The sequence below is a fragment of the Mobula hypostoma genome, chromosome 23, assembly GCF_963921235.1.
Source record: "Mobula hypostoma chromosome 23, sMobHyp1.1, whole genome shotgun sequence".
Taxonomy (NCBI): domain Eukaryota; kingdom Metazoa; phylum Chordata; class Chondrichthyes; order Myliobatiformes; family Myliobatidae; genus Mobula; species Mobula hypostoma.
Window position 1 is genome coordinate 50,056,214 of NC_086119.1, and position 25,428 is coordinate 50,081,641.

Below are 25,428 nucleotides of genomic sequence, written 5' to 3' on the forward strand. Positions count from 1 at the left end.
CTCGGGGTCAGGTTACAGAGCATTGATCCATTCCGCAGGGAGCTCGGGGTCAGGTTACAGAGCATTGATCCAGTCTGCAGGGAGCTCGGGGTCAGGTTACAGAGCATTGTTGCTGTGCCGTGCAGTCAGCACTGGAATCTGTTGCCAAGTGCAACTCGCAACAACTTCATCCACTGCAATTTCTGCAAGTTATTTTACTTAAGCATAATGGTTTTATTTAGAAATGTTTCTGTTTTTAATTAATAATTCAAAGTATTCCTTTTATTTTAATTACTGATTTCATAGACATTAAGGCTTTAGACTATCAGATTCATTATTTCCAATGACAAATCTCAGGCAAGTCTGTGTCCAAAACATTTAGTAGTGGTCACGGTATTCTGAAGGCTGCCCTCTGCCACATTCCTCCAGAACCCCCATGTGGATTTTGAGTCTGAGAATTGCAGAGGAGACGATGCATATATAATAGAAGGAAGTGGGCCTGTGAGTATCTTTGGTCAGACGATTGCTGTGTCACTCTGGGTCCATCTATAGTGCTGGTCTTGACATCTGCAGCTCTGTGTGTAACTCTGGACACATTGAGGTGATTTTGACTACCCACTGCTGTGCTGTACTCTTCCCTGTGGCCTTTCCCTCTTGCTCTTATTGGGAGTGGTTGTCCACCTCATGCTGATTTGGCCTCTCTTGCCTGCTGATAGTGTGTTGCTCCACAGAAGTTATTGAAAGAGTGTAACAAAGTTTGTCCTTTGCAGAAAACCACCATCAACTGGACCAGGACTACATGTAAGTCTCTGTTGTACCTCTCTTGCTTTTTCTTCATTGACTGCAGTGAGAACTCTTTCAGCTGAATCAAAGGAGGCTGAAGACGGGCAGAACCGTGGGTGACTGTGGCATTTACCCCAGCACACTGGGCTCTTTGCTGCCAGACCAGCAGATCTGCTAGACCAGGGGTTCCCAAGCGTTTTTTATGCCGTGGACCAATACCAGTAAACAAGGGCTTTGTGGACCTCAGATTGGGAACCCCTGTTCTAGACTGTTGGGTGTTTCTACTCTATTAATACTGCAATTTTTAACAATAATTTTTTGGTTTTATATCATAATTTCCTGGTGAACCCAATGAGTTTAAAGGAAGCACGGGAAGAACAGCCACAGCGAGAAGAATAGGAACACGGCTGGTGAGCCAGATGCAGAACCTTGGGGATTTCAGAATGTTTGGACGGTGAATTATTGGTGCTTTTCTGTTTGGTGGCGGCAGAAACCCAGAGAAAGGTTTTAATGATGAATTCCCTTACTCACTCTTCCTTCAGTTAGTCCTGACGAAGGGTCTCGGCCTGAAACGTCGACTGCACCTCTTCCTAGAGATGCTGCGTTCACCAGCAACTTTTATGTGTGTTGCTTGAATTTCCAGCATCTGCAGAATTCCTGTTGTTTAATGATGAGATACCTCCTTTTACAAACTTTATTGCAGAAATTCTACTGTCAGGGCTGGTGTTGTGCTGGAGCCAGGATGTCATATCTCGGATTGGAGATAATAAGAGGGTGATTCCTCCCCGTTCCCATTTCTGGGGTCCTAACTGGAGGACAGATCCTCACTATCCAAGGACCGAGTTGGGCCAGATCCAGGGCAAGGTCCTCCCTGCATCATCCTGCCAGTGACGTCAGCTGTCTTTAACTCTAGAGAATGCAGGTGGCAAAGCTGCCATCCCTGGACCAGTCTCATAAATCTGTGCAGAATTCTCTCTGCTGCAGTGTATCCAAGGAAGGAGAGTGAAATTGTACCCAGTCCCCAAGGTGTGACCTCAGCAAGATGCTGCACATTTGAAGTGAGAAACACATTCAAAATGCTGGAGGAACTCAGCAGGTCAGAGAGCACCTATGAGGTCAGAGGGGTCTCGGCCCGAAGCATCAGCTACTTAGTCCTTTCCATAGATGCTATCCGACCCGCTGAGTTCCTCCAGCATTTTGTATGTTCTTTTTCATAACAATGTCATTTTGTGTGTGTTTCTCTGGATTTCCAGCATCTGCAGAATCTCTTGTATTTACACATTTGAAGCTAGACTACCCGGTTTTCATACGCTCCTGTAACAGACACTAACCACTTGCCTTACATCGTCTTAACTGCCAAACTTGCTCTTGATGTCTGCACCATCTGTACATTTGGGCCAGCCTCACAGAGCAACAGATCATCTAAGTTAGCACATTGCTCATCACCAAAGCCCTCGACAGCGGGCAGTGAGTGAGTGGGGAATCCACAGATTTTCACCAGCACTTCTATTGGGAGACGGAAGCTGGCCTTGGCTAACTCAGACATCACTGTTATGGAGATAGTATTTGCATAGGGGCCTAAGACAACACTGCCTTGGTATCTGCCATATGCATTTTTTAAAATAATTTGATCATAAAGCCATACTAGGAACAATTTACTATGGCTAATTAACCCACCAACCCCCATACTTACAGGATTTTGGGAAGAAACTGGGGACCAAAAGAAAACTCACACAGTCACAGGGAAAGCGTGTGAACTCCACGCAGGGAGCACCAGAGGCTGGGGTCACTGGAGTTGGAAGCCAGCAGCAGCATCAGCTGCCCTTCTGCTTGCCCAGTGACAAACTGATCTGGGACGATTTATGTTTCATTTCCATCTTGCATTGTTTCTGACAGAAACCCTTTGGCTGAAGATTATTATTGCCAACCTCGGGAACATCCCAAATCCACAGATGGTAAGTGGCACGGTGGCACTACCTGAGGTCCAGGTGGCTTGGTGCTGCATTGTATTAATGAGGCTGTCAGGCTCTGAGTGACAAGTTCAAGGTTTGGTCTGATGCTCGGGAGTTCCATCTCTGTAAAGCCCCGCAAACTCGTGAGCAGTCGAGTTACAGAGCACTCCCTGCCCTTGGGGTTTCTCAAGGTGAATCGTGGTTGCCGCTAAAGTGTTGAGAAACACGACAACTATTTGCATAATAAGACAGAAAAGACGAGAAATTTAGTCAACCTAAAAAATGAGACCTGGATCACGGTCTGTAACCTACTGCAGTAGTTGGGCTCACACCAGTTAGACTCTAGTCTCGTGGTTTCAAAACATTTTGGGTTATTACCCTCCTTCGTTCCCAGACAACATCCCCAGCACCCCCTCTCCCTTTCCAGCCATTACATAAAACCTACAAAGAATTATGATTTATGATGCACAGTGAAAGAAATTAGAAATTGCAAGTTCAAAGCAGTGACAAAGAATTACAAAAATTATTCAGATGTATCTAAAGCTACAAATAATTTATTTATTTAATGACAATTTTAGAGCATTAATTAGTAGTCCAACTATTCACTTCTTCATTGCTTTTTCACCTTTCAATGAGATGGATGGGCTTGGTGCGGTGATATCAGCTTCTCAACGTCAGGCCGAGTGTCAACCAGGAGTCTCAAATCTCCAGATTCAGTAATTTGCTCTAAGAGAAGCTGGGCAACTGAACTGAAACCACACTCCACTAAATAAAATGTTGAAAGGCATGGACAGAGTGGATGTGGCAAAGTTGTTTCCCATGATGGGGGAGTCTAGTACGAGAGGGCATGACTTAAGGATTGAAGGGCGCCCATTCAGAACAGAGTTGCGAAGAAATTTTTTTAGTCAGAGGGTGGTGAATCTATGGAATTTGTTGCCACGGGCAGCAGTGGAGGCCAAGTCATTGAGTGTATTTAAGGCAGAGATTGATAGATATCTGAGTAGCCAGGGCATCAAAGGTTATGGTGAGAAGGCGGGGGAGTGGGACTAAATGGGAGAATGGATCAGCTCATGATAATATGGCGGAGCAGACTCAATGGGCCGAATGGCCGACTTCTGCTCCTTTGTCTTACGGAAAGGCAATATAAACATCCTGACCTTTTACTGTAATGCAGGATATTGTTCAGAGATCCCATTCTGCAACTAAAAGATGATATGATTTTTAGAACTTTGGCTTCAGTTCGAAGTCATTTTGTAGCAAGATGAATTATTCTTGTTAATTCCTCATTACAAGCATTTAGGAATGGATTTATTACCCAATTTGGAATATGGATTGAGAGAAGATCCTGAAATCTCTCTGACATGTCCTTATGCAGCTCACCCAGCTGTGTAAAGACATCTGGTATTCTTTCTATCTCTTCCAACTCAGAGAGGCTGAAAAATTGGGAAAAGATGTGATGATCAGTGGGGCCAACTTGGAGAGAAATACAGAGACGACTGATTTGTCTTTAATAAGATTCATATCATTTCCTTGAAGATTAATTTCATTAAACTTTCCAAATAATTCTGACAAATAAGCAGCGTCATATCTAATATTCTTGAGTTGATTACTGAATGAAGCATTTGAGTCTTTGAAGGATTTTATCACAGTTTCACAAGGCACAGGCAGTTTCCTTTTGAGACCATCTGACTTCTGTGTGCACCAGCAAGCGTTGAAACTGTTCATTGTTCTCAAAGTAGTTGAGAATTGAGAGCCAGGGACTTGATTTTTTTTTTGAGGCTCTCCATTGGTCAGGATTGACCTTGGATGTTGCATCCCTGCTGTTTACGTAGTATGCAGACCAGGGCAGTACGATATGGAGAGCAAGCTGTTACCCGTGTAGCAGGCTCCCCCCAGCTGATGAATCCAACGGTGTTGCAGGAGTTGCCTGTCAGTATTGAACTCAACATAGGACTGCTTTAGGAACTCCATCTCCAGATTTTTCCCCAGGTTTACTCCTGAAGCCTTCTCCATGAGTGGGTAGATAGATACTTTGTTGATCCCAAAGGAAATTGCAGTGTCAAAGCACGATTACAAGTTACAAATATTAGAAGAGAGGTAAGAGAATAAAAAGTAAGTTACCTCAAACAGTCTAACAAGAGGGGGTTATCACTTCCCTGGCTATAGGTTAACTCATTATAGAGCCTAATGGCCGAGGGTTAAGAATGACCTCATTTATCGCTCTTTGGAGCAGCACAGTTGTCTTAGTCTCTTACTAAAAGTGCTCCTCTGTTCAGCCAAGGTGGCATGCAGAGGGTGTGAAACATTGACCAGAATTGCCAGGAGTTTTTGTATGGTCCTTTGTTATACCACAGCCTCCAGTGTATCCATTTTGACTCCAATTACAGAGCCAGCCTTTTTTAATCAGTTTATTGAGCCTGTTGGCATCACCCATGTTGATGCCATTGCCTCAGCACACCGCTGCATAGAAGATTGTACTGAGGCCAACAGACTGGTAGAACATGTGAAGGAGAGACCTGCATACCCTGTAAGACCTCAGTCTCCTCAGGAAGTAAAGGTGATCCTGGCCCTCCTTGTACACAGCCTCTGTGTGGGTACTCCACTCAAGTCTGTCATCCACGTGCACCCTCAGGAAATTGTAGGTATTCACCACATCCGTGTCCTTACCGCAAATATATAGGGAGCAGTGCAGGCTTCATCTTCCTCAAGTCAATCACCATCTCCTTTGCCGCAAGGTAGCGGACGGTTGAGATCAGAGTTTTCCTTTTCCTTGATGAGCTGCCAACTACAGCTGATGAGCCCCATCTGCCCAAAGCTACTGGTTTTTAAGGCCTCAGTATCCTGCCTTTGCCCCTTTTCCTGGCAGTAGAAACTATTCTGCCGGGCTTAGTAGCTAAGCTACACCTGAAGGCCAGGGGCTGGACTCAGATAGTCAGAGGCTATTTGAGGTGTATGCCATTGGGAGCATTTAGTAAGTAGTGGGAGCGTATAGCAATTACCACCCCTGGCTATAATAACCATAAGGAACCTGATTTCATTTACCACTGTGTTAACAGTATTTAATGATTTGTGCAGCCAGTCATTTAGCTTTTTTGTGAAAAGATGCTTGTGAATTACACAGTGAATAGTAAATATATTAGGTACAGCTTTTCTGGAGTAAGTTATAACTTGACATTGGCATCCTGCCCTTGATGGTGCCAAGCTAAAATGTTGGTGAGCACAATGTCCTTCTCTTTGCAAAATTGACTCATCCAACTGCAGAGCAAATTGGCCTAAGTGTGCTACACAATGTGTCTTCTACAATCTCAGACATTTCACCTATTCACCTTTGAACAGAGTTTGTCACTGAGCGGAATCTCTTTGCTTATTTGGTCTGGTGACTTGTGCGAAACCGTAGTCAGAACCAGAATCAGTTCTTCTCCAATTGTTTGGGGCTTTCCAAATTCAGTGATGAGCAATGAAATGCTGTATGAAGCATGCAAACCATCACTGTCCCGTTGTGAAGTGCGGGCAAATAAGTTTTAAGTGTTTTACTGTACTTTCCAAAAGTTTTCACAAAGTGATTGAAAATAAGCCAAGTTCTTGTTTGCTTTATCAGAGTATATTCTCTTCAAATGTTCAACGAGCCTGCATGGTTTCATTGCCTCATTTGAGAAAACTTCACACAACAAACATGTTGGCTGCTGTTGGTTGCTTGGTCCTGGTATAAATCCATATTTCAGATACTCCACACTATATACACTTGTTTGATCTCCTTCTGCCATTTTCATTATTGCCCAAGCATCACAGTCAATCGCCTGTTGTTTAAGGACTGCAATTAAAAGGGGAAAATTCTGACATCACCATAGCTGAGGCAAAAGCTGACTCTCTGCCTGAAGGCACATAGAGTGGGGCAGCGATATCTCAGTTGGGTCGTGGGCTAGCGAAATGTGGTCAAGATCATTCGAAAGGACAGATTCCGAACTTTACTCCGTTGAACGAGATACCCTAATTCGCAGGGATTGTGGCACTGCGTGATTAGACTATGGGGATCGTACTAACACTGTACTACTGTGGCGAACAGCAACAATGCATGGGCCGCGCCCGGAAATAACACAATTTCTTCAGTCCAGATTTCTCACAATATGCCAAACGCAGAAGTGACACATTGCTTTTCAACAACTATAATGAGTTTTGAGCAAAGTCTAAGAGAACAGTGGGTTAGCAAGAATTGAGTTGATTATGTGATTATTATAATCAATTATAAGGTACTGAGGAATAAAGTGCGTATAATAAGTCATTCATTTCTTAAATTAAGCCCAGTTTCCCTCAGCTGTCCCCCTTGATACCAAGCACCACCCTCCACCACCCCTTTAGAAGCTCCCACTGCCCCCAGGGAGGTAATATCACCTACTGTGGGAACCACTGCTCACATCAGTTTGACCAGTGCCACTACCTTTATTCTTAGTGCTTCATGTTTACATTGATTAAGTTTTACTTCAATTGGAAGTTGGATGTTTTGAAGTTGCATTGTAGGTCCAATTCTTCTTCTGAGCCTGGGGCTCTCCAGATGGTTGGGTAAAGGCAATAATCGATAGCTCCAAATCTGATTCTAGTTATGTGCTGTTTCCTGACTTATAACCACAGCAACAGCTGAAGCTGCCTAAATTGTCCTCGGTGCTTCTGGGCTACAGGTAATGACCAGAGGCTAGATCAGCCCTGATTGCTGTGAATAGCAGGGCAAATCTGAGGGGCTGAATGGCCCATTCCCACGCTTATTTCTTGTGACCAACCAGGTCCTGATTGATTATGATTATGAAGGCATCTCTATCATCTTCTTAGGTACATCCTCAAGGCAGAGTGAATATCATTCACTCTGGTTTTGCCAGTTCAGAGCTAGCCACTGGAGCCACATGCAGACCCTTCCTCAGATGGGGCAGGTGGTGTTGGTCAAGCCCTTCGGCCTGTGCCTGTGCTATCCTGCCCTTTGGTAGTTTGTGAAGCGGTGTGCTCTCCCTCTGGCAGGGCCTCTTTGAGCTCCCAGTACATGGCTGTTAGCTTCTCAATATCACCATGAGTCCTTGCTTTGAGCGGCCATGAGCTGAAGGTCCCTGACTCACTGAGAATGTATCAAAAAGCATATCTTCAGCCAGCAGTAGCTAGCAACATCTGTTGTGTCCTATCTCCATAGGTAGCATTTCATGAAACTTTGGTGGTAGCTGTTGCAATTCAAACTGAGAAAGTAGTATTATAATTTATACTGTGGACACTATGGAAATTATCACTTTTCAGCATAGTCTTGATGTTTACTAATTGAAAAGAAAGACCAAAATGCCCCCTCAACCCATTGGTTCTCTGCTCGATGTTGATTTACCACGCCCTGCCACTAGATGGTGGACTGATCTCACCGAGGTAGCTCATTAGCAACAGGGGCAGCCAGTCTCCTTGCCAGCACAGCCTGGAGAATCTGTACTACTTGTCAGTCCTTAATACAAGGGTCCTTGATTCCATTCTGCTGCTTGCTGTCCACTGCAGTTCTCTGCACTTCTCCAGCCAGGCAAGGGAATGAAGAGACAATTTAAGATAAAAATGAAGACCTCTGGAGGCAAAATCCCATTGAAGTAGTAAAATTGGGCAGAATATCTGCCCAATCAGTAAATCAGTGACAGTCTGTCTCTCATTTGGGTAGCAATGAGTATCACAGAAGCTGCAATCCTGACACTTCTCAAGAGAGAAGACGTCTGATTGTGGTATCTCCCCGTGATCTGCCACAGGGATCTTCCTCAAGCCAATGGTTAACGAGCTACCCCCTCCCCAAGTTGCAATGTAGATTCTGTGCACAAGGGGCCACGATGGACACCACCTTCATCACATGACAAACCCAACAGGGATGTAGGAACAGCATCACCCACTGCACATGGCCTTGATTGATTCTTCAAGAGTCTTCTACCTTATCAATTTGGCTGCTCTAGGAAATTCACTCCACTTCTGTGTCTGCTACATAGTGACGTAAAAAGCTGCGGCCCTAACCCGAGGCCAACAGCAAACCCAATCCGATGGAAAATGGGGTCAAGCAAAGCTCTGCCATTTCTCTGACCCCTTCTTCCTGATTGCACTTCCACCACCTCGATTTCCGTCAGATTCTGCTTGACCGAGAGCAGTCTACCTTGTCAGGGTGGACCTTCCAACTTTGGCATCGCTACTCGGGGCAAAAAATGCTCCAAACTTGGAGTTACAAAACATCTACAGTATACGGGCGGATGAATCTAAGAACATAGGAAATATAAACAGGAATAGGCCATTCAGCCTCTCTATGTATGCTCCACCGATAAGGTCAATTTCTGAACTAATCCCTTAATCCTGCGTTTAATAATGTCTAAAAGTCTATTGATCCTTTTTTTGAATACGGTTCTTGCTTAGAGATTTCTAAAGATCATCCCTCTGAGAGGAGAAATTTCTTCAGCCAGCACTGAGACGTTCCTCACATCAGCCATTAAAGCTGTCTGGTTTGCTGCAACGTCCTCTCGCAATATACGAAACTACAGCAGGAAGTCAGTGGCTTCAGTCTACCATCACTGCGGGATGTGGATGATGTGTCCAGGATAAAGTAGCAGGCAGGGGGGAAAAGAAATCATTGCAGATATTACCCACCCTGCAACTGCCTTTTCCAATACCTTTATGGAAAACATTATAGGGCTATTAAAATGAAAACTGCACACCGTCTTAAAAGTCTTTTTTTCCCCATAGGCCATTAATCTGATCAATCATTCTAGGTAGTTCTCCTCCCCAGCCCACTATTACTACAGTCACTGCACTGTAAACACTTTAAACCACTTTTTATAAAGCTGTTTACATTGCAAGTACATGCTGGTATTTATGTATTTATACATATTTTATTACTTTATCAGTACTTCAACCTCTAACTTATGTAATTCTTTAGAATTGTTGAATAGTATTGTTTCTTGTTGCATGTTGTGACAATGCACCACAGCAAATTCCTAATACATGTAAATGTACCGTATATGGCAAAAAAAGTTGAACCTTAATTTTTTTTTCCCAAGGAGGATAAATATCATGTTTTTCAATATTCATTCTACCCATTCACTAAACCTGCCTCTATTCTCTCTCAACCTAGTTTTGTATCATTAGCAAGCTTGGATAGATTAGACTTGTTCCCCTCATCCAACTCATGGATGGTTTGGTGGGGCTGGAGCGGGATGAAACAAAGTCAAGTTTATTGTCATGTGCACAAGTACAATGAAAAGCTTACTAGCAGCACCGTCACAGGCACATCACAACAGATGAGCTGTATTCACAAGAAACACAAATGATACACAATTATAATAAGAAATAATTCAAAGTGGTCACAATATTGCTATACTGAGGTGGTGGTTAGGGTTGTGCAGGTTGTTTCAAGAACCAAATGGTTGAAGAAGTAGCTGCTCTTGAATTTGGTAGTGTGGGACTTAAGGCTTCAGTACCTCCTGCAAGATGGCATGATGCAGATGTCTGGGATCTTTAATGGTGTTGACTTCTTGAGGTAGTGTGCTGTAGAACAGAGTTCTGCCCAGATGTGCTGTACGTTGTTCACGTGGAACAGTGGTCTGCCCAGATGTGCTGTATGTTGTTCACGTGGAACAGTGGTCTGCCCAGATGTGCTGTACGTTGTTCACGTGGAACAGTGGTCTGCCCAGATGTGCTGTACGTTGTTCACGTGGAACAGTGGTCTGCCCAGATGGTCCTGTTTCGGATTTTGTGCAAGAGGCAGTAAAGGCAGTGTGAGATAGAGACACTAGTATTTTTGGAAATTGTGGAGGGAAGATCTTTCCATGAAATGAGCTTTGTGGCTGTATAAAAGACATGGTCAGATGTTTATTGATGGGTCCAGAGAGAGGTGTGAGCGGCTGGCTGAGAGCTGATTCTTAGCCCCCACCATGTAGAGCCTCTACATTAGACAACCTCAGCACCATCCTTGTCAGCAGGTTTGAGTGGAACACTGCAAGTTCTGAAGGTGGGTAGGTTAGATCGAGTGAGAAGAATTCAAGGTGCTCACTGTTGCACTATCAGGCAGGCCCAGAGAGTTTACAGTGAGTGAATACCTTAAGTGCAATTATACACATCTGCAGTTGGTCTACAATGTTCCCAGTTAAACAAGATATATATTTTTTAAATTCTACCTCCAAAATCCTAAGATTGGAGTAAAATGCGGAAAGAGAAGTCTGTGGCTGATCGCCGTGCTGGCTTGTAGGCAGGGCTGTGCACTCTGCCACTCTTTCCCCACGTACGTACTGGCCTGGTGGGTCATTCTCCCCTTTCCTCATTCTGGAACCACCCGAGCCTGGGTCCTTTATGGAAATGACAAATGTAGAAGTAAAAATAAGATGATTATTTGATCCAATTTATTTGATTTAAATTTATTTAATGTTCCATGATGTTTAATCCTATAGTTCACTTACATCTCAACAAACATTGAATCTCTTCTCCAATTTCAATAATTGATAAGGAGGCACACAAGACTGCAAAAGCTGGAATGTGGAGAACCAGTGTGCTGAACGAACTCAGCATCTGTTGGAGGGGAACGGAAGGATTGGCCATGTTAGGGATCAAAACCCAGCAACCAGACTCAATAATCTGGCAGAGCTTTCCAGGGGCAGAGGCTACATTTCATTTGGCAATGCCAATCCCCGTGCAAAGCCTCACTGGCAGCTGCATTATTGAAGGCAGGTGGTTACTAAAAGTGGGAAACTTACAAGCCAATGAAGATGCAGCAGTTCATGATTCTACCGTAGTTTGAGAACTCCAAACTCCCCCCGGTAGTAGATTCAAAACAGTAGTTGGGCACAGCTACTGTAAGGCCTATGCTAATAACCCACATCTCACTGCAAAGTCAAGAAAGGTTGAGATTCAAGATTCTTATCAATCTGAAAAGCAAAACAGCTCCTAGGCATTTCACTCATCATTGCAAGCAACCTTGCACACTCCTAACATTGGCACTGATATGGTTTTATTTTATTTATTTTTCTCCACAATCTGGGCATCATTGTCTAGATCAAGATTTATTAGCTATCCTCACTGACCTTGAACTCTTGCTTTGTCATGAAGAACCAATTACATTATTAGGTTTTGAACCGCCTTTAAGGAAAGAATTGCAGATGATTGAACCAAATTTCTTTTTATTTTACAACAGTCTGGTAGTTTTACTTCAAGTCATCACTACCAAGTGACACATTGTAAAATGAAAATAAATCTGGTTCCAAAAAATCTATCTGAGCCTTAAAAGTTATTAATTAAATTTAAATGCCACTATTGTCATAGTGGGAATTGAATTTGAATTCCCTGCATTATTAGTCCAGATGCTTAATTTGAAGGGTTGTGGTGTAACCACTACACAATGTGTTTTTCAAAGATTAGTGTAGTTTTAGTATTACTGTGCATCTTTAATAATGTACACTTTTCTTTACTTGAAGATGAGGATACAAATTCGTATGAAAATGTGGAGTTAAATAAAGTAGAGAGCCAGACTTCCGGTAGGTGTGATGTGTGATTCCTGTGAACTTTCAGCTTCTGAAATACTCAAGAAGTGTCTGCTTACAGCTGTACTATTTCTAATTGCAGTTGACTCTACAGCGAGCTACGAGAACTGCGAGTATGCTGTGAAGTGGAGGACTGAAGAGGAAGCAAGAGGTAAGCACTGTGGTTGTGGTGAGGCTGAGGTGGCATGAAAAATCCAGAGGGGTGCAGCAGTTAGCGGCACGCCATTACAGTCAGAGTTCAATCCTGCCTCCTCTGTAAGGAGTCTCTCTACATCCCCCCCTCGGAATGCGTCCTCCAATTTCCTCCCACAGTCCAAAGGTGTACTGGGTGGGTTAATGTGGCATTGTAAGTTGTTCTGTGTCTACGTCAGGGTTAAATTGGGGGTTGCGGGGAAGTGCGGCTCGAAGGGACTACTCTGCTGGTGAGACTGGGAGCAGGAGGTAGAGCCACAGGATCTTCTCATGGCAAGCTCATTGATAACGTAGACTGCAAACAAAGTGGTTCATTGACTGTATACAGATCAGAAAATAGTAGAAAGAAACGTTGCTCAGTTAAGAAAAAGGATGTCTGAGAGCTGCTCATTGGAAAGTTTCTAAAGGGAGACAGATGACTCAAATCATCTGCACTGCCTCCAACACCCTGAGAAAGAGAGATTAACGGAGGCCGAACCCTGCGGAGAGCTACGCAAGAACACTGATGGGCACTAACGCTCAGATCAGAGAGATAAGAGTACATTTGAAATTTGGCAAGTCACTGCCCTAAAGGATCTTGAGAAAAGATACAAGAGTACAACAAAACCATTAATTCCAAGACAGGATGTTCCAGGATTTAACAGAAAAATATTTGCTACGCAGGGGAATTTAGTGGATGGTGTTCCCTTACTTACTCCATTCTTTTTGCTGATTGATGTTACACATTTGGAAGATGGTGTTGGAATGTCCTGAGTGAGCAGGTACATCAAATGTACTGGTTGCTATAGAAATTTAGAGCCATGTAAATGAGAGCATACATAAACATGTGCTCCTCCAGTCTAAAGGTACAGTTGACCTAATCCAGATGTTAAAAGTGTAGTGATGGCTGAGGATGGGCGACAGAGTCAATAGGGCCGAAGAACCCGTTTCTTCAAATAGCAAGGAAGAAGATTCTTCAGCCTATTGAGTGTGTTGCCCATCCTCAACAATCGCTACACTTTTAACATCTGGATTAGATCAGTTGAGCCTCTTATCATTATTTCATTAATAATCTGTGTCCATTTACCTTCTAAAGATACAGTTTCACAGGGACTTCAACCTGCCCCCAATCCCTTCCCCACTTCTGTCATTGTCTCATCTATTCCTTTATAAGAGAGCATTCTCTTAAAATTAAAGCAAGGTAAATTGGTTTATTATCATCACCAATCATGAAAATCAGTGGACATGTGGCCAAGTGGTTAAGGCATCGGACTAGTGACCTGAAGGTTGTGAGTTCGAGCCCCAGCCGAGGGAATGTGTTGCATCCTTGAGCGAGGCACTTAATCACACATTGCTCTGCGACGACACTGATGCCAAGCTGTATGGGTCCTAATGCCCTTCCCTTGGACAACATCAGTGTCGTGGAGAGGGGAGACTTGCAGCATGGGCAACCGCAGGTCTTCCATACCACCTTGCCCAGGCCTGCGCCCTGGAGAGTGAAGATTTTCCAGGTGCAGATCCATGGTCTGGCAAGACTAACAGATGCCTTTACTTTAGTGAAAATCTAGTCTTGCATACCATCATACAGATCAATTCATTACAACAATACAGACCATCTCAAACAAACTGGCTGACTTAGGAGTATTGGCCCTTTCTCCCTGGAGCCATTCGTCTGCACAAAGCACTTCTTACAACGGGGTCCCTCATTCCACAGCATCTTCCCTTGTGCTCCGCTCCATAGCTCCCGCCAAAAGACCCCAAACCAGACGACTGTCCCTTAGAAATCTCATCCCGCCCGGCCCTCTGGAATGTTCTATGCCATCCCACTGGCAGGAAGTTACAACACATTCCAAGACAACCCCACAAGGCTGACACAACATTCCTAAGTTGGACAACATGGCTCCTTATCTTAAGCTGAAGCCAAAACACTTACTAACAGGACACACTGCTTTTGCAGAAAACCGCCAACAGGAGAGCAGTAGGAATATTACATAGGAAACCATTTAATAGTCTCATAACAGTGAGATAGAAACTGCCCTTGAACATGGTGGTACATGTCTTCTGCTTGAAGGGAGGCACATTTCCATATTTGCATTGCTATTTGCATCTGTCACCTGTCAAGATATATTTTTGGAAGGTGTATTGAAGGATAGGGAATTGAGTCAGGTAAAATGGGACAGATTAGCATCCAGTTGCATGTTGGAACTGGTTTATGGGGGTGAATGCCCAGTATTATACCTACGATCGTTCCCCAACCCAGACAAGATCCAAGAGTTTATCATTTAAAAGAAAGAATTGCACAAAGCATCAACAAGCCTCACTGACATATAATTTACTTCCAACTAAGGCAAGTCAGATGAAAATGATGATGATGATGATGATGATGAACCAGATTATGTCAACACTGTTCCCTGCCCTTCGCTGTAAAGGTAAGAAAGTTACTCAGAATTTGACTGATTATAGTAAAACTCAAATCCCTTCCTGATTGCAAGTAGCAAAGATTCAGCATCTGGCTAACCAATAGATATTTCCTGCACTCCCTATAAACTTACCGAATCACTAAAAAAGAATATAATACCATGTAATGTCTCCAAAAACCTGTAATGCTCAAAAAGCTTTTTTGAGAGATGCCTTAAAAAAAGCGGCATCCATCATTAAAGACCCCCATCACCCAGGACATGTCCTCTCCTCATTGCTACAATCAGGAAACAGGTACAAGAGCCTGAAGGCACACACTCAATAATTCAGGAACAGCTTCTTCCCCTCTGCCATCTGATCTCTGAATGGACATTGAACCCATGATCACTACCTTACTACTTTTTTTCCCCTCTTTTTGCCATTATATATAAGAAACACACACATACATATATAATACACATATACATGCACACTTCTTACTGTAATTTACCATTCTTCTTATGTATTGCAATGTACAGCTGCTACATTAACAACAAATTTCACAACATATGCCAGTGGTTTTAAATCTGGTTATGAATCTGTAAAAAAAAGAATTAAAAGTGGATTGTTATAAGAGAAATAACATCCAATAATCAGGAAAATTTGTTAGTCTGGTACAACTGAGGTCCTGGGTATACCAGACTGGTAATGTTTTACTATATGCTGTTTCATTCTGTTCCAATTAACACAACAGTAAACCTAGAAAGGGTAGATAGGCCAAGAGTGAATGGACGTGTTATCTATTAGTGGGGGAGTCTAGGACCAGAGGGCACAGCCTCAGAATGGAGAAAGAATACTAGATTATACAAGTCCCACGGTTAGAGTGGACATTGGGGGTGATGTCCTGTCAAGGTCCTTGGTGAAGGGGACTATGCAGAGGCATTAGATTATTGAATCATGAGGACAGACAAAATTGTTAAGCGAAGTATCACGTCAAAAGCAGCAACATAAAATGTTACCAGGAGCAGCAAGCCTGAGTATCGAGACATTTATTTTTGCTACACACACACAAAGTGTTGGAGGAACTCAACAGGTCAGGCAACATCTATGGAAAAGAATAAACAGTCAATATTTTGGGCCAAGACCCTTCTTCAGGACTGAGAAGGAAAGGGGAAGATGCCAGAACACAAGGGCAGGGGGAGGGGAAGGCGGACAGCTAGAAGGTGATAGGTGAAGCCAGGGGTGTTGGAAAGATGAAGGGCTGCAGAAGGAGGAATCTTTCAGGAGGGAAGAGTGGACCATGGGAGAGAGTGAAGGAGTGGGGTGGGACCCAGGGGGAGATGATAGACCAGAGTGGAGGGGGGAGGGGGAGGGAATTTTTTTTTATACAAACAGAAGGAGCGATCAATATTTAAGCCATCAGGTTAGAGACTACCCAGATGGAATACAAGGTATTGCTCCTCCACCAAGTGTGGCCTCATCTTGTTACAACATGTCGTGTTTTTTTTTTGCTGTTCTTAAAATTAAAATTGGGAAAGTGGATTTAAATGCAAGCTAAATGGTTAAGAGCTTCTAAAAAGGAAAATCATGAAGGTAACCCAAAATGAAGACAGAAAATGCTGGTCAGGCAGCGTCTGCAGAACCAGAAGCAGTGAGTGTTTCAGGGTGAAGACTCTTCATCAAAACTGAGGAAATGAGAGAATGTGTTACTTTAAACTGTGGGTGAGGGGAATGCATAGGACAAAGGGTATCTCTGTGTTGCACAGATAATCCCAGTATTCAGAGAAGTCTGATTACTAGGTTCATGAGTGAAGTTAGAGAGATAACATGAAGAGTATGTGTTAAAGCTGATAAGTCCAGATCAGTCCATGGAGACAAAAAAGCTGAGTTGGGTTTATAGCTGGGGAACAGAACTGGCCGGCCAGCTCCTGTCCAAAGTTATTCCTTCATCCCTCCTTTCCCATTACATGTTGCCTTCTTCCTCTTTCACATTTTCCTGGTTCACCTTCACCATCTTCGTACAATCTCTCTGCACCTCCATCTCACTCACAGTGTCTGAGAGCTTTCTGCTTCCGGTTCCCTTCCACCAATAGACTCATTTGCCTGGATGAACTAATCTTGCATAGAGCAACTTCTACAATTTAACTCACTTTCCTCAAGTTGCAGTGCAGTTACGGGCACTCTGGGAAATGTAGACCAGCCAGGTTTCAGTCTAAATCAGCTTTTATTTCTCCAGTACATTGACCTATCAGTGCTGCTTCCTGCACTGATACTGAAACTGAAAGGTTCATAACTTTTGCTACCATTTCCACATCGCTCTCTTCCTTGTCTCTTCCATTCCTTTTTTAGGTTTCTCAGTCTCATCTCTGGGGACACGTTAGTGGCCACTACCCACAGCAAGCTTACAGATTGACACGGCTATCTTGATTACATAGACTCAGCTCTGCCTACTGCAAGAACTGCTTAGACTTTAGCACATTCGTACTAATGACAGGACTTCTGTGCCTCTGAGCTGCCTTCCTTTATTCTGAAATGTGGCTTCATCAAGATTGACAAAGCATTTAACAATATCTCGTCTATATTCTGCACCTCTGATTTCATTCCCTCTTCCAGTCAGGTGCTGTTCTCCTGGCCCTCACTTTTCACCTGACCAGCCACCACGTTGTGTCAGTTTCCAGTACTTTGAAATAGTTTCATACATAGATACACCATCCGTCTCCAATTTGCAGCACTTCCCCATTACGTGGAAAGAGATGCAACACATTTTACCTGATTGTTTCACACCCTTTAGGGACCAAAAATGACCTCCCAAGTGAGGCAGTGGTTCACTGGTACTTAGTCCACTGTGTCTCTTCTACACCGAAGAACTCCCAATGTGGTCAGCTCTACACCAGAGAAATCAAAGACAGACTGGGTGACTGCTTTGATGCACACCTCCATTCATTCAACAAGGGCCACCTTGATTTCCTCTTGCCTGGCACCTTAATTCTTACCTCAAACAGTAGTAAATCAAGGCAACTAGACTTGCTGTGTTGTGTAGAAGATGTTTCATCACTCATTCAAGAGGCTTCTTCAGTTCTGATCCATGGTGGGTAGTTTTCAGGTTTATAAACTCTGAGGCTACATCCACACTAGACTGAATAATTTTGAAAATGCCGGTTTCACGTAAAAACAATAGGCGTCCACACCAGGCGTTTTTGAAAATACCTCCATCCACATTAAAACGGGTATTTGCGTGAATCTCCTCCTACTGGGCATGCGCAGGACACATCTACAGAATTCACCCGCTTCGACAACTACGTCTGACTCCGACAGTTCTGACCAAGCAACAGGTGATGGCTGACACATGTTTGGTGTGGAATCTCGCTGTGAAAGACTTGGCCAGTTACAGCCTGGAAAAACTTAAAAGGAAATTGCCAAATGATGGACAGCTGTTGGCTCTCGAGCAGGAGGACTTAAAACTAAAAAAACAAATACTGGGGCGTAGGGAGGCAACCGACAGGGAGTTCACGGACAGTATGACCCGGCTGACGACGAACATTGAAAAACTGACTAACTCTGTCACAGAGGGATTTGCAATGATGAGGAATATGATGGTTTCCCCCGGTACTTTTCACCGCCACAATACCAGCTTCACAGCCACTACAATAGCTACACATACAGACACACAGACCTCTGGGTGGCCCCACCAACATCTTCCCCACTCTCACAGAGGGGTCACCCTGGAAACATTTCCTACAGCCATAGTCTCCTCACTGATGAAAGGGACGACAGCTACAACTAAATGCAATAAGGCTTGTTACTGGGCAAAAGTGAAATTTGCTGTTACCTCATTTGTTTGCCTTTACTTTTGCCAGGTCTTTCTGTATTATTTTGCTGTGTTTATCATGTGCAATAAAATGAGTTACTGGGCAAAAGTGATTTTATTTTTACCTGAGTAAAAGTGACACAATTTTCCTTTTCTGGCCTTAACATTTTCACGTCTATGCCAAACATAAGCTACTACTTAAAAATGACATTTTGGAAGTAGTAACCAATTGCATCTATTGAATGTTTGCTCAAGCAATACATTAATAAAACACCTTGTTAAATGTATAAAACATGTCTGCATCAGTGTTATCTTGTATTTCCATACAATGTTACATTAGGCTGTTATACATCTAATGTCAGAGAAGAACTTGCATAAATAGGTAAACCACCTTCATACAAGCAAGGACAGAAAACAGGGCAAAGTGAGTGTACTTATTTATTCAGTAAGCTATGGGTCAAAGTATTTGGTGAATACATTTCTAACTCTTCTGGCTTCAGTCTCGTTGCCGTCTGTTCTGAAATTGTTAGGTTGTGTGGGAGGTTGAAATTAATATGGACAATAAAGTAAACAACACACGCACGAGACCGTCCGCCATTGTTGTTGTGGTGTTGGAGGTTGCGTTCAAGAAAGCAATGAAATGCCACGCTGCCGTCACCATCTGTTCCGGCACGTCATGACAGCGTTTTTAAAAAGAGCCGGTTACGCCGTACACACTACACCGGCCATTAGGCGTTTTCAGATTTATTCACTCTGGAGAGCGTGTTTGAAAAGCTCCATTTTCGGGGGAGGAAAACGCCGTTTCAGTGTGGATGGAGGGTCAAAACGAAGAGAAAAAGCTTCGGTTATGGACTTATCCGGTCTAATGTGGACATAGCCTCAGAGTTGTTTAAAAGTTTAACAATCACATGAGGGCCATTAAGAGTCATAGAGATAATGAGAGAGTCATTAATCTTATCTTTGCATGAATGGAGGTGTGAATTGTTGTGGAGACGCTGGGGTAGAGATGTTAGGACTACATTATAGTTGGCTGATAGGTGGTGTCGTATCTGTTCAGGGATGGGTTTTCCAGTTTGACAAAGATAGCTTCTTTAAGCCCTCTTTCAAACCACCTGTTCTTCCTGTCCAAAATGTGCACATTGTTATCATCAAAGGAGTGTCCCTTGTCGATATACAGCCGAGTCTTGACCCGAGGTGTTAGCTATCCACTTATGAAGTGGTTTGGTCTTACTGATATACAGATCTGAGCAGTTCTCATCACATTGGACAGCATATACGATATTGCTCTGTTTATGTTTGGGTGTAGGATCTTTGGGGTGGACAAGTTTGTGTCTGACTGAGTATGTTTGTAGGCTTGAAAAACTCAGGGACTTGGTGTTTGTTGAAAATCCTTCAGAATTTCTTTGAAACTCCAGCTACATATGGAGGAGAGGTGGCTTGAAAGAGGGTTTAAAGAAGCCATGTTTGTCAAACTGGAAAACCCATCCCTGAACAGATGGGGTGGGGTACGACAGCACTTACAATGCAGTCCTATCATCTCTACCCCAGCATCTCCACAACTGTTCACACCTCCATTCATGCAAAGACTATACTAGTGACCCTCTCAGTACTTCTATGACTGGTAACGAACCTCATGTGATTGCCATAACCCACAAGCAACTCAGAGTTTATAAACCGGAAAACTACCCACCATGGATTAGAACAGTGGTTGAGTGGTGAAACATCTCCTAGACAACACAGCGAGTCCAGTTGCCTTGATTTACTACTGCTTGATATACAATGACCTGGATGACTGAGAACCTTCAGACTTAATCCTTTTTCCCACTTGGACCTGTCTGTGGTCTTCCACAGTGTTCCAGCAAGAACCATCATTCATCTTCTATCTAGGCACGCTCTAGATTTCCTATTGATATCATAACTGGCCAGTTCTGCTGAAACATCCATTCTATTTTCTCTCCAGAGTGCCAAATCTCCTGGCATCTCCAGCAATCTCCTCCTGATTTCAGTATAAGTTCTAATGTCTCTTTACTTTCCTCATTGATGTCCCTATAACCACCGGGATGTCCAGTAAGAATTGGACTAGGGGTGAGTGTTATTGAGGTCAGGATGGCTTGGGATCATATTGAATAGGAGTGCCCTGGAGAAGTCCAGTTAATTGCTTGTACAGATAGTTAATTTCATAATGGATCAAATGAAATTCTTGGTACTGATGCTTTACTCAGAAATTAAAGACGTTTTTGAATTAGTTTAAGAGGGATGGGAAGAGTCTTACTGAATGGCACAGTGGCACAGCAGGTAAAGCTGCTACCTTATGGCTCCAACACTACAGGTTAAATGCTGATTCCTAGTGCTGTCTGAGTGGAGTTTGCATGTTCTCCCTGTGACCATGTGAATTTGCTCAAAATCCTCTGCTTTCTTCTCACAATCCAAAGACATGCCGGTTGGTGGATTAATTGACCACTGTAGGTATGTAAGTGGTAGGGAAATGTGGTAGTTAACAGAGAAAGGGGAAAAATCGTAAGAAAGTAAGTGGGAGAAGAGAAGTGATGGGATTTCTCTGAGGGTAGACATAGACTTGATGACCAAAGTCTTTGTTGTAAGGAAATACAAAGTGTGGTAAAGTTCACTTGTGTGTTTCTGGAAAGTTAGTACAAAAGAGCTGCAGAATTTTGGAGCCTGCCTTTATGAGATTGACTAGAATAACGTCATTGTGAGGAAATTAAAACAAAAGCTGAATGAATTGGAAATTGAAAACAATACAACACTAGAAAGGTATACACAATGTCAAGAGTCTGAAAGAAACAATGATCTGATATTCAATATAATCTGTAGTTGAACTTTTAAAGCTGCTCAGATTTCAAACATGACTTCCTGATTCAGTACAGTGAAAGGCTATCTAGATTGTTATTTATATAGCACTGTTTTCTAAGACAGGACTTATTAACAGAAATTCTGCAAGAAGTACAAGGAAAAGAAACATCCAGCTATAGAAGGAGATCCCGGCTAACTCTGTAACTCTCTCTCTACAGATGCCACATGACTTGTTGAGTATTACTGGCTATTTTTATATTTCTGAATTTTGGCATTTACGGCCAGAGCCAGGGTTAGGAATAATTGAGAGTTTCAGCCTATTTTAACAAGTTGAAGTATACAAGCTGAAACTCACTGGATTCTGTTTCACATTCCCTTAAAGTTCACTGGAAAATTGATAGCAAAATTAAGTATCTGCATATTAAGAGACTGTCAGAGTCCTGAAAATCTAGCACCACCGATGGTGCAAGATTATTTGTTTTATTTGTGCATTTAATTTTGTTTTATTTGTGAATTTAATTTTGTTTTATTTACTGGTTAACATAATTAACTATACTATTTTCTTTAGCAGACGTAGAAAAACAGTATTCCAGACAATGACAGCTATTGTCCTGTGAATTCAGATGGATTATTTGAGGAGAGAATTATTCTGCAGACCTCTGGAGAATTCCTTACAACTACTCAGTACACAAAGCTCATTTGTGTGTTCAGTTCTGCCAAGAACACTTTCAAGTCTCAAATGTCACAGACATTTAGCTACCAGGAATCCATTAATTTATTGTTGCAGGAGAATCCTATTCAGACAGTTCCCCAGACAAACTGGTTAATTCCACTCCATATAAGATCGTTTTCTCTGAATTATAAGACCTCAATACTGATTCTTTGTACCTGCTCTGCTGTGTATCATTCCGTTGTCACCGGCAAACATCTAGGGCTGACTTCAGTTCCTATTGTGAATGCTGCAAAAGACTTATCATCATTTCTCTTCCTCAGTTAGCTATTATAGGATTTTAAATTATTGTATCTATTTTCAAATTTAACATTCATGTAAATTCTAAGCCAGTCTCAAACTTTCCATAGACTTAAGTTTCTGAACTGTGTAAGACACTGCTGATAAAAATTATTTTGATGTTGCATTGTATTAAACTGTGCTTTGTAGGTCATTCTGTACACCACCCAAGTCTTCTACACAATCACATGACGTAATTCTATTATTTTAAGCTATTATGGATCACGTAGGAAAATTTTATACTTCATCAAGTGATTGCCATGTTAACTTTTGTTCATAACTTCAAACTATATATTAAATAATTAAGAACTTTTGATTGGATGACTTGGTCTGTTAGTGGGGTGATTTAAACTTACGGTGTTGCAGACACACAAGCAATCAACTTTGGGTCATGAGTTCTTTCTATCTGCATCAGAACTGGCCATTTGGATGAGTCATCTGTCGGTGATCTTGGCTTAGCTTTTCTCCCTTCATTGTTATAACCTGACCTGTTGGTCAGATCCAACAGGCCCAATATTAGCAACAAATAAAAGATAAAGCAACATCATATACATTGATTGCCACATTAACTCATTTCATTTCACTCTATAACCTTGGTTCTATCCTTCCCTTCGACTAGAAACTAACCTGCTTTCTCCCTTTCACAGGTCTCACTCCTGAAATCTTAACATTGTTTCTCTTTCCACAGATGCTATCTGACCTGCTGAACATTCCCAGCATTTTCTGCCTTTATTTCTCATTTCCAGTAATCTCAGTTTTCCGTTTCATTTTTACTTAACTAGCCAGCTTGGGTAAAGTGCATGTGATCTTGAAACAGATCTTTCATGAGTAATGTGTGGCACACAAAACAGGAGGTTAGATTCAACTAAATAAAATAAACAGAGCTTTTACTTTGTGAAAGTTATTTTGATCAAACTGTTGCAGTAAATGTAGCATTCAAATAATGCACACATACTATCAGACACTGAAGAAAGGTCATGTGAGTTAGAAACAGGAGTAGTCACTTGGCCTTGACATTCTCCACTATTCCAAAAGATTGTGGTTGTTCTGATTGGACCCTCAATCCCTCGTTCCTACCTATCCTTGGTAAACATCCATAGATTCGGGCCCAAAATTCTTGGTGTAGCCGCAAAAGAGGTAGAACCTGTGTGCTGCATCAGAGCGATGCACATTGCTGAGAATTTGCAAGTGTAGGGCTGGAGAATAGTAAGGGGCACTAAATTCTCAACTCAAAATGCGCCAAACAGACCGAATACTGAATCAATCTAACTTAGCCAAATCCAGTAAAGCTCCACACATTCACAAAGAAACTACATCTACACCAGTTTATTTCTAAAAACTGATTTACAAAACTCACTTTTTTAAGCTTAAAAGGAAAGATTTCATAATAAATAAGAAACCAAGTTAATATCTTTTCTAAGCAGCAATGCTCTACAATAGAGCGAACTAGATCATCTTAAAATATATTGCAAAGTGGAAACAGTATAATTTTAGAGATACATTACCTGGGTTATGTATTAAAATTATTTATATTTTGTTGCTGTAGTCATTTTACATTTTGCTTAAACTAATACATTACTCAGCCAGACAAAATCCCTTCACACAATGGTTATACACTCCCACAATACCGAACCACCTATGCAAAACATCAGATAAATGGCTTGGCTTTGGTATATTGAATCTCAACTCTGTCAGATTCTCTTCTGACTGCTGATCCTGCTGTTTGTTTTAGTGAATAAAGTAACTTTGGTGGGTACATACAAAACCATCTAGAACTAATTTTGAATGAGGTTAAATTGAAATTAATTGAAGATGAATAGAAAAAAAATACCTGGCTTGCATTCTGCCCAGTTTCCTAAAATGGAAGTACTTGACCATTGCTCCAGCTGTCATATTATAAATTCAGTTACGCTACCATTTACTAAATATTGCAACTGCCTGAAGCTGAACCATGTCACTCCAAAAACATAGAAGTGGAATTATTAAATATAAATCTATTCCCATAAAATTGTCAAATAACTAAAGTAATAAACTAAAATGTATCATACTAACAGGCCATATTCAAGCAAATTTTTATTACTTTGGTCTATTGCAGAATGTCCCCTCCCATTTTTCACACAAGTAATCCTAAATACAAAGAGACTACACTATCATGCGATGATACAGGCTACATTTGGGCTCAAGAGGAGCAACCAAACAAAGACTTAAAGGATGGGAAACATAATTCAGTGGTTGAGAAGTACTATGACACAGCTGCAATTAAATTCCCAAATGAGTCTTCCAAGTTTTCCACGTAATCCAAAGAAAGAATACATCATCTGCAAGAATCTGTATATCCAAAAATGTTCTGTTCTTATCCTAGAAAACAAATATGTTTGGATTTCCAACATCAACTTTATTCACAATTGTCATTGTGTGCATGTGTCTGTACTCAGTTATGACCAAGTTTTTCTACTATCATCCCAGATCATTTTTCTTCAGAATCGTGTAACTGCTTATGTCAACAAACACATTAAAAGAGACAGCTGTAAATCCTCTGAGCACGTGAATTATTAATATTATGGCAGTAACAAAAAATGTCAACATCTTTAACAGATTTACGGGTTTAAAAAATATCAGCACATTTGTTTCCACAGAGAATGGTCATGACTGTAATGAAATGCAGTCTAGCATGCATATTTGTCAAGAATTTACTGATCTCCTGGGGCATTGAATTACACATGGGCATTTTAGAAGCTGTAATTGAAATCAGGACCTTAGAAGAAAACAAAAGCATGTATGCAAGAATCTCCCAAGTGACTTATTTACTAGTTCATTGCCAATTCCCCTAAAGTGGCATGAATTTATTTTGTGAATAGTTAGATTGGGAAAGAAATAATCACAGGCAAATTATCTGCAATGAATCTCATTAACCAAGGAATCAGCAAATTATGACTACGCTAAGAAGCAGATGTGAGCCAAGAGAAAGAATGGATTCTGCTCTAACAGATTAGAAACTCATTCATG

The 25,428-nt window shown here is 42.0% G+C and overlaps 1 long non-coding RNA gene across 2 annotated transcripts; it reads left to right on the forward strand.

Annotated features, from left to right (window-relative positions):
- The first annotated feature begins 748 nt into the window (after positions 1-748).
- Positions 749-24,939, forward strand: LOC134336735 (uncharacterized). Of its 2 annotated transcripts, none has more exons than XR_010015873.1 (6): positions 749-780; positions 2,659-2,717; positions 12,161-12,220; positions 12,309-12,377; positions 14,745-14,826; positions 21,982-24,939. It is a non-coding gene; the product is annotated as an uncharacterized LOC134336735 (long non-coding RNA). The 2 variants fall into 2 exon arrangements; XR_010015872.1 differs by having other exon boundaries at positions 21,985-24,939.
- The last annotated feature ends 489 nt before the right edge of the window (positions 24,940-25,428 follow it).